The sequence below is a fragment of the Neltuma alba genome, unplaced genomic scaffold, assembly GCF_004799145.2.
Source record: "Neltuma alba isolate B1F8T4 unplaced genomic scaffold, ASM479914v2 tig00001525_pilon, whole genome shotgun sequence".
In the NCBI taxonomy this organism is placed as follows: domain Eukaryota; kingdom Viridiplantae; phylum Streptophyta; class Magnoliopsida; order Fabales; family Fabaceae; genus Neltuma; species Neltuma alba.
Window position 1 is genome coordinate 150,327 of NW_021632496.1, and position 18,286 is coordinate 168,612.

Sequence of the window (18,286 nt, forward strand, 5' to 3'; positions counted from 1 at the left end):
ATTCTAGAGTTAACGCAAAGTGTACTATTCATAAGGTAATTTTTCAATTTTTCAGAATTTATGCCTAACTTTGGATAGACATAAATTTTTGTAGAAACACTACTACAGATCTGCTAATATTTAACGGTTATTTTTCTCATATTTGACGGTTCTGGACTGTCAAATATGAACGCATCATATATTCTCTGGGGAGCATATTTGACGGTTTTAAACCGTCAAATATGAAAGAAATACTTGACGGTTCCTGGTTAAAAACTGTCAAACAAGGTCACATTATTTGACGGTTCTTGCAAAGAACCGTCAAATAAGGTCAAGACATTATTTGACGGTTCTTTGCAAGAACCATCAAATAAGGACCTTATTTGTTGGAGAGATTAAGTGGCTTCATTTTTTATGATATATAGTTATTTTTTATTTTTTATTTACAAGATAATATAATTATTGATAATAACAAGAGAATAATACTAAATAAACAAATTATATTTATGGAATTAAAAATCCAATACATTATAGATAAATATCATACATTTGGAAAGAAATTAATCATTTGAACACTCTGTATAAAAGAACATTGCCTCTTTCTTCGAATTCTAAAAGAAAGTCTATTAATGAAAAATTCCATGATGTAGAACACCACTGCAACAATATTCTCGAATGCCCATATCCTCTGTCTGCAAAATATCAACATTTCTAAATTAGTAGCTATTTGAAACCCCATGTCACTTCTCAAATATTTAAATAAACAAATATGCAAAAGTGATTAATCACTTCTCAAATATTTACAGATAGCACTCATCAAAGTCAGAGCACAAGATTTAATATATTTTTGACCCATAATCTCATACGAAGCCCTGTCCTCAAAGAGCTGAGGCCAAATCCAAAGTTAATTGCCCCAGCCAAAATCATTATAAAACTCTCATCTTAAGAGTTAATATCCTAATTTCATATTCACACAGAGCAATATCTAAACCTTCTACTTATTGCCAGCTATTTTCCTTGTAGAAGCAACACCATATTGATGAAAGTCAAAATAAGCATCCTACATTCAGTATAGATATTACAGCATAAGTATAGATATGTAAACAATAGGACTACCAAACTTAGTTGTAGCTTAAGTTGCTAGCTTATGATCACTATTTTAGTAACCGATAATCATATACAAATCCAAATTTACCTTATATCAAACTCTTCTGATTTCTGCATTACTTCTTGAGCAGCTTTAACAGCTTGATTGTTCATACCAAGATTAGAACAAAATCGCCTCTACAGATTATGATGAAACTAATATTAGTGATACTAAATTAATACTAAAAATGATGAAATGTGTTCATTAGAGGAGTGAATAACCAGTCAATAGATCGAAATCACTATGTATTCTTTTGCTCGGCCAATTTCCTTCTTTGTGGCTCCATTGGCAATAGAGCAAATTTCTAGTCGAAATCCATAGCTTCAAGAAAGCTCATTTACAAAAGAAAACATACATTGGGAAGCATATATCTAGATGTTAAAAGTATCATAGGGTGTACCCTTTACAGTGCGTGGCTTGTCTTCTTATCAACAAGCAATGTAGAGGCAAGCAGCCACTAATGCATCCTAATTTCTTCTTGATCTTCTAGACTTTGGTCTTCAACCCTCTTATATATCTCATTAGCTTAGTCCTTCAAATCAAAAGCAATATGAGAGGAACACACGAGGTTAGAATTTAGCCATTACCATCTCTAAAAACACTTTTGAGAGACACTTCCAATTATGGCTGGGCATGGAAATACGTAGACCCACACTTTCCAATATCAATTAGAATCTAGCTGTCACTAGTTATAAGGATAGGCCTTTACTTATTTTGAACTAGTTACCACTATATTCCCTCTCTTCTTTCATCTCTTCCCTTATAAAAAGATGTTTTCAACACCATGGTAGGATCTGTCTAGGGATGGGCACACATTATGATGGCTTGGCTTATTCATTCCCTACCTTCAAAATTAATTTACTCGATTTACCAAAAGGATTCAAACCCCTTTAATTTCTGTTCCCCCAAAACAAAACAAGTTTATTAAGACCATACTAATTAAGTGAAAGTTCAAACATACTTGAGCAGTTTCCTTCATTATCTGAAGGATTAGTTGCATATAACAATTGAAGACACACACGCACGCGCACGCACAAATCAAATGTAAACAATAAATACTATTTATTCTGATCTGATACCTTTCTCTAACAGTACTGATCAGTTCTGAGTCCCAATGAGCATATAGTGCCTTACTCTTTTCCAGAGAGGTGATTGAGGCCAAGTCAAAAATACATCTAACTGCCTTTCCCTATGAAGCCAGAAAAGCCATATTAGAAGTAACATTTACATGCGAAGCATAAAGATATGGAGGATCATGAAATTAGTGCTGTGATAAAAAGTTGTCCAAAATAAGAATATGCCATACCTTGATAGTTGCAACAAGTCCCACCCTAAAAAATTTATTAGTCACCACATTTGATGATTATTTAGTTATCTTATTTGGAATATATAACAAATAAATTCAAATTTTGAAACCCTAAAATCTCTTTTGCAAATGATCCCGTTAGACTATATCTCTCCATGAAGATATCTCCCTAGTGCAAATCCTCTTCGGCTTGGGCTTGAAACAGTTGAAATCAACAAGATACATAGCGTTTGAGTGGCTCATGAAGTAGAAAGTGATGAGGAAGATGATGAGACTAGAGCAAAGAGTGATGAAGACAAGATTGTACTTGAGATTGTCCTAAGGTTGGAGGAGTTCGTGGAACGAGATGGGCAGTAGAGAGGTAGTTGGAGGTAGAGGTGGCGACAAGGATAGGAATCGGCGAGACTTGACGGCAAGAAGGGCTGGAGTGAGAAAAGTAATCAAGGTCGGGAGAGGCAATTGTGGGAGAGGGGCGGAAAAATATTCAGGAAGAGTTCGATAAGAAGACTGAGGGTGATTAATTTTTTTTGACAGTTAATAAGGAGAACCGTAAAATAAATATTTTTAATAAATTATAAAATTCTTATATAATAAATACTAGACGGTTTTATCTAGCACCGTCAAGTATTTGTTAATAATACTTGACAATTTTTAATTAACAACCGTCAAGTATTGTTTTGCTATTTAGCGTCTTCTCTTATTTGACAGTTTTTAGAATAACCGTCAAATATTTAGCGTCAAATATGTATAAATTTGTAGTAGTGAAAACTCCAAATTTAATGAAATACCACTTGTTTAAATCCAAAAATATAATCTATAAGCATACAAAGTTTTAGCCAAAATTTCATTCATTTGGCTAGAATTTTATTGGTGGAAAAATAAGGCATCATTATGGTTCTTTTATCCCTTTTTCATGCATTTTCTTGACTTTTCTCCTCTTTTAACCTCATAGGACCATTTCAATTACATATCATATGTTTAAACATAATTCCTTAATCAAATATTTACATGCATGACATCCTTGATCATCATTACAATAATTCATGATAATCATACGTAATTACAAAATTGTTCTTCTAAGTGACATTAAACTCAATTCTCTCCCAAGATAATCTCCTTTCCTTTCTCCTTGCTCGGTCCAACCCCTAGTTGGTAGATATTTGAACATGAAAGAATGAGATTTCATAGAAAATATCAGTAGCAATGAATCACAATCATCATGCTAATCATGCTATGTAAAAATATGACATGTTATCATGAAACTAGAATTATCATGCAACATTTCATGTGCATTTCATTGCCATGGAAAGAGAGCCACAACTCAAGCTATTGAACCATTCCACATTACATATTTTCAAGGCATATTTGATATAGAATTTCACACATAATCACATAATTTTCTCAATCACATCATGGCAATATAAACCAAATAACACCTACACATTTAAACAAGCAAGAAACAATCAAATTATGAGTTCAGTGCTACATCTTACTTAAATATACAATTTGACCTATTCATGTATTTGGTGCTCCTCTTTGTTTTGTTGCATAATACCTATCAATCCAAGTATAAACACATTCCATATTACCAATAATTCTAAGCATAAATATTATTGCTTACTGACATACTCAAATAACCCCTTTTTTCTTGATTTTTAAAATTATTGTTTTCTCTTTGTCTCAACCAATCTCTTCGGCTATTCCTACACAATTTTTCATGTAGAATCTAAATATCAAATCAGATTTAACAAAATCATACTCCTTTCCCCTTAACTCATGTTGGTTGAATAGTAGGGTTTATAAGTCCTAAATTTCTGTTTTTGATTCCAATGATTTTAAACACTTTTTCTTGGTGTTCCCCTACACAAAAACACCTTTTAAACTCATTGGAATCATCAAATCACATTGAAACAATTTCTAACCTCAAGAACATAAAATGAAATGCTTAACACCCTAACTTTGGTTTTCTTTCAAAATTCAATCTACACATCAATCACACACATCATTCCATACTCATATTTATGATTTCTATCCTTTTCTAATTCATTCTTAACCAAACTGAATTTTGGCAGCATAAGGCTTGTATTTGTCATGAAATTTCAACCAAAGCAACCCATAAATCTAACCAAAATCAACCTTAGACATACCTTAATGGATCCTTGCTTGGAGCATGATGATTTCCCCTTGTTTTGGAAGGTTTTAGGTGCTATTTATGGTTGATTTTTTGGTTTAGCAGAAGTTTTCCTATTTTCTCCAAGTTTGGCCGAATTATGATCTTTCGGGGGGTATTTATAGACCTCCCAAGCTGACTATTTCCCATCCAAGATGGCCTCATTTTCTACCACCTAAAGGGATATGTGTCCCTCTTCATAACCCTTGAATTTTAGATGAAGCTAAGTGTCCCTTTACTCTTAATTTTTCTTGGTATTTTTGGTTTAAATTGGGCTTAGACTCTGTTAACATAAGAGACCATGGGCTGCACAAATTTTATGGGCTTTTTGGGCCAAAATGAGTCCAAAACTGATTGGATAGGGAAGGAAAAGTGTGGCCCAATCAAAATTATCAATTTCTAACCAAAACTCACTATATCGGTTACTATTTCCTAAAATAATTCTGAGCCTCCAAAAATTCATTTTTCTCTATCAAAAATTCTTTTTTAATATAAAAGGTCTCATGAAGTTTTTGGAAATTTACTTCTACCTCTAACCTCCTGTATTGGATTTTCTCCGAAATCAGGTCTTACCAATAAAGTTTCATCATAAAATATCCAAAAATAATTCCCTTCACATCCTGAGGCCAAAGATAATTCTTCAATTCATAATAATATGCTAAATAACTTTTTCATATTTTTCCCAAATTTATTGGGGCCTTAGGGTAGCTTAAATAATTAATTATAGTCAAAAATCCCTATCTGATTATAAAATACTAATAAATCTTGAAAATTATGTAATCAATTATTTTTACCCCTTTTTCACTTATAGGACCTCATATACTATTCTAAATCCTCAAATCTCCAATTTTTTCTAATTTTGGAGAATTTTTTAATTTTTCTGACACCCCCTTGCAGTCAATCCAACTTATACCAGATATTACAAAAATATTAGTCCGAACCCTGTTTGGATTTTATGTCATGTATGGCTTCGTTAGCCAATCTACTTTCCCTATTGGCCCTTGGCTTAATTTTTCATTCCTATTATCAGGGTTAAAATTTATAGGATGTGACAATAACTCCCTATATCGTCTTTAAAATCCATACCCCGTGCTGCATTCAGTGCTACAGAGGAATAAATTCCTTCTAGTGTTGTGGCATAGTATCTGTATGGAGGCTTAGGGTCATCAGGATCTTCTTGTTGTTCACCATGATATCACTATGGATAATCTTATCCTAGCATCCTCTTGTTAACAGTCTCTTCAAAATGACCTTCATTAACACATGCCATCTTTACTATTTTCTTGCACATCTTTTAGCATATAACTCACACAAACACTTAACAACCAAATAGTAGAACCATTCAAAGCCAAAACCTTTGCTCTTATACAAAAAATATAACACCTTAATTTTAGACCATATACGGAGCGAAAACAAGTTAATTGGAACCATATTATATGGCATTAGGCTCGAAAAAACCTTACTTTAAAAAGTTCATTCTCGAGTTACTGTTCACTTGGTAATCCTGGTAATCCTAGTAATCTTAAAAGTTTTGCTGACTTTGAAAATTCAAAATTAATTCTAGAAAAATCAAAATGAAGCAGTTATTTCAAGTTCTATTTGAAGTTCTTTCAATTCTCTACATAGAAAAAATAGTCCTTGGTTCAGTACTCATTCCATTTAGGCTCCATTTTGCTTACAAAAATCACTGTTCATTTGGTCAATTTTAATTTTTCAACTTCTTACCATAAATCCAAAAATTCATAACTTTTCATATATAACTCCAAATTAGATGATATATCACTCTATTTAAAGGTTAGGATATCAACTTTAAGCTTACCATATTTCACGATCAGATTCTAATGTTTGCCCAAAAAGTTTGTAGGTCAAAACTTAGGGTTTTTAAGGCAAATAATCCCTTTTTAATTACTGTATCTTATGAAATTAGATCCTTATCTTCCATGTTCATCCACAACCATTATAGAGATTGCTATTTTTTTTTACAAGAAAGTGTTAATCAAACTAAATTTTGGGCAAATTTCAACTAAGTCCCACAATATAGACTTAATAAATTTTTAGGCCCGAAAAAATTCAAAAATTTAATTCCAAAATGAAAGTAAATAACAAATAAAAAGAAAATCTAGCCCTTAAAATTTGAAGAAAACATCTAATAAGCTTTATTCCATATGTAGAATTGTTATGTTTTCATATGTTGCTGTAAATATGATATGCTTTGTTGTAATCGACAATACATATAAATGTTATTTTTCTATTATCGATTAGAAATTTTTATATCTATTCGTTCTTGTGAATGTCCATGCATATAGTTGTTATTTGCCTATTTTTATTGTAAATTTTTATATGTAGAGTTCTATCTTTTTAATTCTTTGTTGCAACATTTTGTCTGTGGGCTTGCTATTTTTCTATTCTTTATTCTAAATTTTCATGTACAATTGCATCTTTTTTTATTGTTTTGTTTTAATTAAATTTATTAATTTTTCATTATTTATTGTAAATTTTACCTACAAAGATATGTCATATTGATGAAAAGTTACATACATTTGCTCAAAATGAACATGTTATTTCACCGCATCACTTGTTCTCAATTTACACTTTCAAGTTCGATACATCACTTAAAATGCGCTGGTTAGTCTTGACTAATAACTGGTCATCGATCTCTTTTTTATTTTTCGTTTCAATATGTTTTGTGTTGCTAGTTTTAGATCTAGCCGCGCCTTTTATATTATTTTGATGAGTCATAAGAAACCATAACAAGTTAGAGCTCATTGCATTAAGTTGTTCCTACAGCACCATAACAGAAAATTACAACAAAATAGACAAAGTATAAATCTATATATTGCAATTTACAATAAAAAAATAACAACTATACATGTCAAAATTTATAATAAAAAATAAAAAGGTATCACTCTACACATGAAAATTTATAACAAACAATAGAAAAATAACATTTATATGTATGGTCATTTACAACAAAGAATAAAAGAATAACAGCTCTACATATGACTAATTATAACGAAGAATAATAAAATGTTAGAAATAAAGAGAAAGAGAGAAACCATTGGAGATAAAAATTGTGTGTATTCAAGAATGAGATGAAAAAATCAATATGTACAAGAGAAAGGAATAATAAATCTTGATAAAAAATAATAAATCAGGAGATAAATACAAATCAATATAAATCAAATTATATCAAAAAACTATATTAATACCCCTTCAAACTCAAGATTACTTGAGAGAAAGCAGCTTGAGTTTGTATACCAAAAACTAGAAGCGACCAGGGCTTAAAAGGTTTATTAAACAGATCAGCAGGTTGGTGCTTTGTTGGAATGGGAACAAGTCTGATGGCGCCCCGAACAATATGTTGCCAAGTGAAATGATAGTCAAACTCGATATATTTTGTTTTCTCATGGAACAAATTATTGTGTGCAATCTTAATAGCTGTTTGATTTTTACAATATATGTCAGTAGAGGACATTTGAGAAACTCCCAAATCATCAAGTAACTTGTGTAGCCAAAGAACCTTATTAGTAGTATCTGGTAATGGGCAATATTTTGACCCAGTATTGGATCAAAAGGCTAGAGTTTGTTTCTTACTCCTCCAAGAGATAAGAGAGTCACCAAGAAATACATAGAGCCTAGTAGTAGACGGATGATCAGCATGGTTGCCTACCCAATTAGCTTTGGAGTAGGCTCGCAAAGTAAGAGAAGACCTGCCAAAGAAACGAAGGCCATGATACAAGGTTCCCTTGACATACCAAAGAATCTAAAGAATAGCTACATAATGAGTGGTTCAAGCCTCAGACATGAACTGACTAACAATGTGAGCGAGATAGGCAATGTCCAAACTAGTCACTATAAGATAAATGAGTCATCTAACCAACTCCCATAACATACAGCTAGGGTTCTACAAAAGAAAGTCCTATTAGTAGGAACAAAGTGAGCATCAGGCTCAATGAGAGTGTTTTCAACCGTTTCATTAGTGAAGAAGGCTCGAGATATCAAACCAGAGGCAAACTTGACCTGTGAAAGAGAGACACCACTCTCCCCATGATGTACCTCAAGACTAAGAAAATAATTTAGTCTTCTAAGATCCTTTATCTCAAACTGTTTCCCTGGGTAAGTTTTAAGTTCTTGAACTCCTATAAGATCACTACCTATGATAATCATGTTATCAACAAACAAAAGAAGTAAAACAATACTACGATCACTACTCTGAATAAATAAAGCAAAGTCGTAAGGGCTATAATTGAAGCCAATATGGCTTAAGGTATTACTGAACTTAGCAAACCATGCTTAAAAGGCCTACTTAAGTCCATAAAAGGCTCGACAAAGATGACAAATTTTATCTTATGGATGAGGATACCCAAGAGGGGGCTTCATATAAACGTCTTAACCCAAGTCACCATTCAAGAAAGCATTCTTAACATCCATCATATGGAGAGTCTAGTGCTTGATAGTAGCAATAGCAAGAAGGCTATGAACAGAAGTAGTCCAAGCAACAAGATCAGAAGTCTCTTAATAATCAATACCATAGTTCTAAGTGAATCCTTAGGGTACCAAATACGCCTTTTGTTGTTAAAGAGAGCCATCCAAGTGAGTCTTATTCTTGTATTCCCATCTTCATCCAACCAAAGTCTTACCAGGGGAAAGATCAATAAGATCTAGCTTGTAGTTCTTCATTTACAGTTTGCTACAAAAAAGGATCACAAGAGGCTTTTTTATAGGATTGTGGTTCTTGAAACTAGATGATGGTAGACAATAGTGATAACATTAAGGTAGGAAGGAGGATGGCTTACAGAAGTGGCCCGAATGATATCAGATGATACAAGCTTTGTAAGCATAGCTTGTGCAGGAGGATTAAAAACAGTAATCTCATCTGGAGTGGCCACTGCATCAAGCATATGTCATGTTAGAAAAAAAAAGAAGGAGAGAAACTATTAGAGATAAAAATTGTATATATTATGGAATGATGTGTACATTAATATCTACAAAGGAAATAAATAATAAATCCTAATAAGAAATAATAAATCAGGAGATAAATACAAATCAATATAAGTCAAATCATATCAATAAATAGTCCCAACAAAACAGTCAATTAGCGACTTTTTCGCTAATTTTAATTTTGACAAAATTGTGACGAAAATTTCATCACTAATATTTGCAACGGACTTATGACAAGATTTAGTGATGAAAATAGCCTGTCACAAATTCTGTCACTAAGCGATAAATATTAATAGAATTTACAAAATGTTCCCGTTGCTAAAGTTCGTGGCAAGTCCATTGCAAATTTGTCAGAAAAATTAGTGATGAAATTTCCGTAGCAAATGCGTGTGTAATTTAGAGAAAAGTTAGGGTTAACCTATTCCAATCTTGCAACAAAAATTCTAACATAAAAAATTTTTTTGGGTAAATTCCATCAGAAATCTGTCGCTAATATAACATTTATGAAAAATTTTTTGCTAGCAAAATTTATGGAATTTTTTATTTTCGTATAGTATTTGAGTAATTTATGTAATATATAAAAATATGATGATTTGTACATATTTTTTATTAAAACAAATAAAGGATAATCAGTCTCATTATTAAACCAACTTTTTGAACTTATGAACTAAAATTAAAAAATATGAATATAGTTCATAAGAATTTGATATGATTATATTGTCGTGTTATAATATGAATATCTTTTTCTTATTGGATGCTTCTCTTTCTCTTCCTACATCATTGTGGAGTATAGTTAGTTAGATGTAATGAGAGATGTGTGAAAAATGTAAAGATATGTTGAACTTTTATCTAATGGATAACTTATTTAATGACATATTTAATTATTATCTTGTCTTTATCGAATCAATAATGGTGCCATATACTTTAGGGCTAAACAATAAACATGATAACCTAGTAAACCTAGCCCAATTTGTCTATATGCCTGATCTATCCAGTAAGTTGGATTAGCTTATTTAACTGAAGTACTCAAACTGACCTGGAGTATTATATATAATCAATAACATATCCATGTATATATAGCCCTATTCTCATTTGTGTCTTGGAGTAATACTATATTATACAGATGTATATCTAAGATAAGTAATGTAACATCTAGAAAATTTTAACCCTGAAAATAAGAGAATTAAATGGACCAAGGGCTAGTTAGTATAGAGGGACTATAGTTCTCACAAGTTTAAATTGAAACTCGGTTAGTGGTCAGTTTGATATTTTAAAATATTAATTGAAGAAAGATTTAATTGAGAAGTCAAGTTAAAAATTCTCAAAAATTCTCATAAAATCATGTAAAATAGAATTAAGGATCAAGGAATAGTGTTTGAGGCTCCAGAAGAATTATTGAAAGGAAAATAAATAAATATAGAATTTCTATATTTATATAAATTTTTGGTTACACTGAGTAATAGTAACCAAAGTTAATTATTTAAAATACTCAAAGGCCTCAATAATTCAAGAAAAAATATCAAAAAATTTCTTGAAGATGGTCATAATTTATAAAATTGTTTCTAACTTCAAATAATAAGGAGGTTAGCTTTAATAATATTTAAAGTGAAATTATTGCAGTTAAAATGTCAGTTTTACTAGAATTAGAATTTAGAGAATTCTGGAGTAAATTAACTTCTAAGAAAAATCGTAAAACTTCCCTCCACTGAGAGGAGGTTAATATTGCACTGAGATGAATTTTTTAAGATAGTGGATTAGATAGGATATAGGAAAAATTGACCCAGTACTCACTAATACTTAGTGCAATATAAGGATACCCAGGGAAGTGAATTTTTCTGTAAAACTTTCTGGCCTATTTGGCCCAAAAATCATGCCTAATGAGGTGCATTTAGAGAAAAAATATTTAAATGAAAAATAAAAATAAAATAAAGTTTCTAGAAGGTTATTAAGAAAGTTAATCATGGTGATTAAGGAAGTTAACCAAGGTTAAGGTTAAATGATCTTGGCATGACATAAGTAAAGTGACATCATAACCACGACATCCCAGGGACAAGTGGCAAGATCATATTCTTGAAGCCCAAGATTTGTTCATTTATTTCATTTTGTTTTTCATGATTTTTGGAATAAAAATGGAGGACTAAGATTTGACCACCTACCCCTTGTAATTTTATTGAACTTCAAGGGCTAAGAGTTACGCCAAAGCTCTATAAATACCTCCTCCCACCTCACAATTTTTGACCAAGAGAGAAGCTTTGGGGAGACCATTTTGCTCTTGATATTTAAGAGAGAGAACAAGGAATTCTAGAGAGAGAAATTCCACACAAACTCAAGGAATCACTAATGTAAGTTTCTAAACCTTTTATGAATTTATGTGGGCTGTTTTATAGTATTTTCATGATGATTAGATGGGCATTTCCTAAGGAGAAATGCTGTCAAATTTTTCAAAAAAATGAAGGAAATTAGTTCAGGTTTGAAATATAGATTAAACACCTAAAAGGGGTAGGAATTCATTGGTTATGATTGAATTTTGGAAATAAAATCCAACCCCTAAGTTTATGTGAAGTTTTAGCTAAGAGGACTAATAGGGGTTATGATTAAATTTAATTCAATTTGATGCTTCCAATATGTTTAAATGATGAAATGGTGTAGGGAAACACCAAGAAACGAAGCTTGGAAACATAAAATTGAAAGTGAAAATTTTGAATTCCATAGGTATACTACTCGGCCAAGTGAATATCATTAGGGAAGATTTGGATTTTCATAAATCTAAATTGACATTTGGATTTTACATGAAAATTCATATAAGAATGGTCTAAAGGAATTAAGGAATCAAAGTTAGAAATAATGACCCAAAAATCAAAGAAAAAAGGGATTAAGGGTTATGTGATTAATGCATTGGATGAAATAATAACGTATGGCACCCTATTGTGTTACTAATAGGTGTTGCATCAAAAGAGAAGAAGAATTGCCTAAAAGGAAGAGCTTGAAGGAAAAGGAAAAGCTTGAAAGAGATAGCTATCATTTACTATTTAAATGTTATCTCGCATTGTATTTATTGTTATATGTTGTGCTATGTTGTTATGCCATGATGTAGATGAGATTATGATGTTATGTGTTGTATAACTCCATGCACGTAATGCCTTGGCTTATGCAATGTTGAGTGCTATGAATGAGAAGCATATTATTTCCTTTCCATGGCATGTGATAGCTAGTTCATGTAACATGTAATACTTTACTTGAGTGTGACATTGTAAATGTGATGCTATGCTACTAAGATTCCTATAAATCTTACCCCTCCCATGTTCAAAAAATCTTAAGGCCTACAACATCCAAAGCAAAGGGCAAGGAGTTGATTAATGCTTCAAGAAATAATTGATGTTATGAAATGTTATATGGCTTAGATCCTTTGTTGAATTATGTGGTTATGTGTAAATATTCTTTTTAGATAATATTATGCAATAGTATAATGTAAGCATATGTTAAAGCATGCTGTTATACCCAATCGTGTGGTTGATTGGTTGGTATGTTAAGTTAGAGCTTGAGTTTCAAGAGGCAAGGCAATTAGGTGATAAAAGTCAACATTTTGAGGCTAAACTTTGACCAATGTGACTCTGACCATTTGAGTGAGTTAGGTTACAAAATTTTATATTCTAAGAAATCTCATTTTTCTCTTTAAAATGAGTACTAACAGGCCTCAAATGAATATTTGTACAAGAAGTTATACCTATTCAAAATTAGGTAAAAATACTTAAAAATTAGAAAATGACCAAATAAACAATACTTTTTGAAATTAAAACCGAACTCGAATTTGAAGATAATTCATCGAAAAATTATTTTTCCTCAAAAGATAATCTAAAGAGCTTCCAATACTATTTGGAATCACTCGATTTTGATTTTTTCAAAATTAGTTATAATTTTTCAAAATTTGGACAAAATATGGGTTCCTGCAAATCGTAACTCGAGAACAAAATTTTTAAATGTTAAAGTTTTCACACTTTTGGCCATTAAATGTGATTCCATTTGCTTTTAATTGGTTAGTTATTTAATAGAAAATGAAGGTGTTATAAGTAATTTAAAGGGACGGTAAGGTATAAGACGAGAATCATTATCTTGAATTTCTGAAAGAATAATTACAAATATTTTGAAATTGTTTATAGTAATCTTGAAGTTAGAAACTAGCTAGAAAATTGATTAGGGACGTCAAAGTATACAATAATTAGCAAAATATGATTAAATGTGAAAATTATGCATACGTGTGTATATATATTTTGAATTTCTAAGACAATAATTAGAAATATTTTATGTATATTTAAGATAAATGAAGGGACAGTAAAGTATAAAAAAGAGAATCAATATCTTGAATTTCTAAGACAATAATTAGAAATATTTTGAATTTCTCTTTGGTTATCCTGAAATTAGAAAATAGTTAGAAAATTAATTAGAGATCATAAAGTATATCTAAAATTCTAATTAGAAAAATCTAATTAAATGTTAAAATATATTGAATTTCTTTTAAGTTATTATAAAAGTTAGGTTTAAATTAAATCACTAGTATACGTTTTTTCTATTTATAAGATTTTCCTTTCCTTATGCTATTATTATTATTTCATATAGTATTGCTATTTAGGTACTTGGCTATGTAATTTTTTTTCCAGATTATTATATGTTTAGGGGAAATTTTGGTAATTAAAAAAGAAAAAAGAGGAAAAAATTCTGCTAAAAAAATGAGGGAAATAAAATTTCCCATTTGATTTTTCTTTTCCCTCATACTGCCCATCCCACGACACTTTCAACTTTGAAGCCCTAACCCTAACTCCCTCTCACTTTCTCACTATCACATCCTCTGCCTCTCTTCTTAAATTTGTCGTTGCTGTACTTGACTCCCTTTTCTCTCACCTTGCTCTTTGGTTCTTGGTCTTGCATCATCAGTGGTGACTCTCGGCACTATTTCGACTGTAGACCCAATCCACTTAGCACTTCTCTATTTGCTCAAGATCAACTATCGATGCTATCTCCCCTCAATCTCAGTTAGCTAATAATGCTCTTTGTCACATCCAGTAACATGGTAATTAGGAATAAGAAATATTTCTAAATAATTAAGGGCAAAAAATAATAAGAAGAAATAGAAGAATTTTGGTGGAAAATGATTATTATGATTTTCTAAGTCAATTATAAAAATTTGACTAATTAAGAAAAATTGGTCAAAAATAATTATGAAAAAATATTTTCAAGTGTCAGAAAATTAAGAAAAAAAGGATAATATTCTTTGAGAATTATATGAGGTTGTATAATTGGTTTTATGGCCAAATTACCCTTAAAAAATTACAAAGGAATTTAAGGGTAATTTAGGCTAATTTAAGGGCTTTTATTTTTAAAATTCCAAATAAATATTTTTAAGAAGAATAAAATTCCAAGAAAATTTCTATGATATACCAAGGAATTATAACAGATTATGAAATTAAAAGGAGACCCTCAAATATCCAAGCTTTTTTCTACTTTCTTTGAAAAGTGGAAAAATCACTAAAGAGTACTGTAATTATAGAAAAGAAATTGAACCCGGAGTAAAAGTGCACTGATAAAATGAAGACCAGAGTCCTGCACTTCAAATGGCCCACATTTTTCCATGTGTCAAGCCCCTAATAGAGAGTATTTGAATTTGCTAAGTGCCACACCTCAAGTGGTGAGGATCTTGACTTTTGATAATTAATTAGTTTTGGATTTAGTTAATTAAGAAAAAGAATGAAAGAATAAAGGGGGGATTCACACTTGGATTTTTATTTAATGTGGTGGTTGAGATATTTTGAGCATTAAAGAGAGCTCTCCTCTCCTCATTTTTAGACTTGTGGTTCAGCCAAGAGGGAAAAAGAGCAAGAGAGAGCTTGAAGAAGAATCAAGGGAAAAGTGAGCAACTTTGATCATCCAAGTGAGATTCAATGTTAGTTTTTGATTCTAAGTTATTCCTTGCCTTGTTTTCATGATTTGTATGGTTGGAATTTCTGGTTTTTCCTTTTGTTTGGAGCTGGCCAAAACACTTATTGTGTAGGGGAGGAAGTTTTGTTGCTCAAACTTGTTAGAACACTTCAAAGCATGGTTATTCCAAGTGGTTCCAAGTAGTTGTATGTTGTTTTTGAAGAGATTTCTTTGTTATTTTTCAAGAGGTACTATTCGGTCAAGATGATAACTGAACCTTAGGATGATTTTTTCAATATTTTGATGCTTCCATTGTGTTTAAAATGAAAAATGGTGTAGGATAAACTTAAAGAACAAGTGTTGGAAGTATTAGAATCAAAGTTGTAATTTTTAGACAAAGAACCCTAGGCATTCATTCACTTTGAATCTAAAAGAAGAAGTTTTATTTTCTTAAATCCAAGTATATATTTGGATTCTATATGAAAAATTATGTAGGAATAAACCAAGAGAGGATTTTTAGGGTTAAGGAAATAAGCTCTAAAAGTTAAGGAACAAACATGGAAGCTTTAAAGGGTTTAAGAGTTACTTGAGTTATGTTGTTCATTTTTATGTGGAATGGTTGGTAATCTTGATGCCCTTTTTGTGTTTTGTCATGTTAGGGTTTGACATTTGTGAAGGAAAGGAAGAAAAACAAAGAAAGCATAAGCATTTGGAGCAAGGTAGCAAAGTTTAACTTAACTAAACATTAACTTTGCATCATTGATTATTGCATGATTGATTACTATTATATGGATGAACTTTGCTAATTTTGATATGGCTGCTCTTTGCACTTTATTGCCTTGGCTTTTGTATGATTGAAATTGCCAAATCATAAGATTGCTAGTTCACCAATGGTAGCTAATGTGGTTATGTATAATAATGATGCTTGTTAATGATATAGTTGGTTAATTTTACTATTGGGATCTCATTGAAATCTTATTCCTTTCAAATAAAATCTAATTTCTTAGGAGCGGAATCATCCAAGGGCAAGCTACAGATTCAAGGTTAATTATGGTGCCAAACCATAAAAATTCGTTGACTTTGGTTACGTAATTAATCTGGTTATTTAGTGCTGTAACCCTAACTAAACTGTCAATTTAGAGTGACGTTTTGACTAAGTTCCTGAACATTTTAAATCACAAAATTTGGCATGATTATAGATCACCTCCTGAACTTCAATTTGATAGGTAGAATGTTACAAATGGCCAACTACACGATTTTTGGTGATTTTTCAAATTTAAGGTTCAAAATCTGAAAAAAAGGATTTTTACCAAAAGGATAGTGGTGACTTTCACAAAAACCTGACACTTTTTCAAATGGAATTGTTCATGGAATTGTTCACAAGATTTTTTTTTCAAGAAAGAGAATTCAAATAGCTTTTTATAGAATTTTGAACCACTCCATTTTGATTTTTTTAGATTAAGTTATGAATTTTTGAATTTGGTACAAAAAACTGGATTTTACTATATGAACAGTAAAAATCTGAAAACCAACGTCCTAAAGGTATTTTTGAGCCCAAGACCATCCAATGTAGTCTAAATGGTTCTAATTGAATGCTAAGTTGATCTGATAGTAAGGTGTAACATTTTTTGTATCAGAGTAAGGTTCTGGTATGGGATAGAATGCTCTGCTTAAGTCTATTCGTTAGATAACGGGGTTAATTGAGAAGGAATCGACAAAGTTTTACAGGAATTGATATGGAAAACACAACAGATTGGGATACTAGATCTGAGCTGTCGGTTAATGATTGGGATGCTAACATAATTGATCTCACTAAAAAGAAGGATTTGGTGGAATGGACTATAAGAGATGTCAGCCTAAGCCATTCGTTAGTGAGCTCTAGCAATTATGCCAAGCATTGGGCTAAGCTATTATGGGTGTCTCTTGAGGAGTTAATGAATCTTCCTGGACCCGGTGACCTGGTGGATCCCTTAACTGGTTTGTATCAAGAATTAGACCTTAGCCTTTACCTTCCTTTTCACATACAGCCTATTATCCCAGATATGCATCCAAGCAATATTACCGGACCCAGTACCAGACTAGTTGTACCCCCAGCCCCTTTAACACCCTTGGCACCTGCAGTAACAATTGTATCTGTCCCAACTCTGCCTAATCATGAGATCCACAGTATGGGTTAGCTGAGTGGAACCATTTGATTGGCTAAGAGAGATGGTAGATGTCCTGCCTAACACACCTTTCTGGACACACGAGATTGTCAGTCTGAACTATATACTTAGAGATGATATGGAGGGTTGGATCTAGAGTCTCGAGGGCTTTGTTACTGTTCATTTCCTTTAGACGACTAGGACCCTCCTATCACTAACGTAGGATGTATTTTGATACAGCTAATCATAGTATGTTAGACTGACATTGCTTGGTGTATGTTTTGAACTGTATTGCTAATAACTGATGCTCAAACATTATATGATGTATGCATATTTTATTAAATGAAATCCAAGCATGATGTTTACTTATTTTTCCTTTGCTATGCTACCTGTAACATCCTGAGTTTTATCGGGTTTTAATAGCCTCTTTTGGTTGATTTTGAGGATAGTTTAGCAATTTGATCTTGATCTTGGTGTTTGGGTTGAATTTGAGGTTTGTTGGAGGAATAGGTGAACGTACCCCTCTCAGGGTATGTTCACCGCGGTGCACCGGGGGTTCCAGGCAGGCTTTGTGTTTCGGGAAGGTTTGGCTGCGGCGAAGTCTTGGGGACGCCGCGGCAAAGTTGTTCAGGTGAACGAGGCTTCCCTTTCGGGAAGGTTTTGTCGCGGCGAAGATAAGGGCACGCCGC

At 31.8% G+C, this 18,286-nt stretch overlaps 1 long non-coding RNA gene across 2 annotated transcripts; it reads right to left on the reverse strand.

The window, feature by feature from the left end:
• Positions 1-459: 459 nt before the first annotated feature.
• Positions 460-2,914, reverse strand: LOC114758533 (uncharacterized). Of its 2 annotated transcripts, none has more exons than XR_003741818.1 (4): positions 2,206-2,914; positions 1,527-1,658; positions 1,175-1,263; positions 460-671 (listed from the first exon to the last, which is right to left on the reverse strand). It is a non-coding gene; the product is annotated as an uncharacterized LOC114758533 (long non-coding RNA). The 2 variants fall into 2 exon arrangements; XR_003741822.1 differs by lacking the exon at positions 460-671 and adding an exon at positions 755-1,039.
• Positions 2,915-18,286: the final 15,372 nt, after the last annotated feature.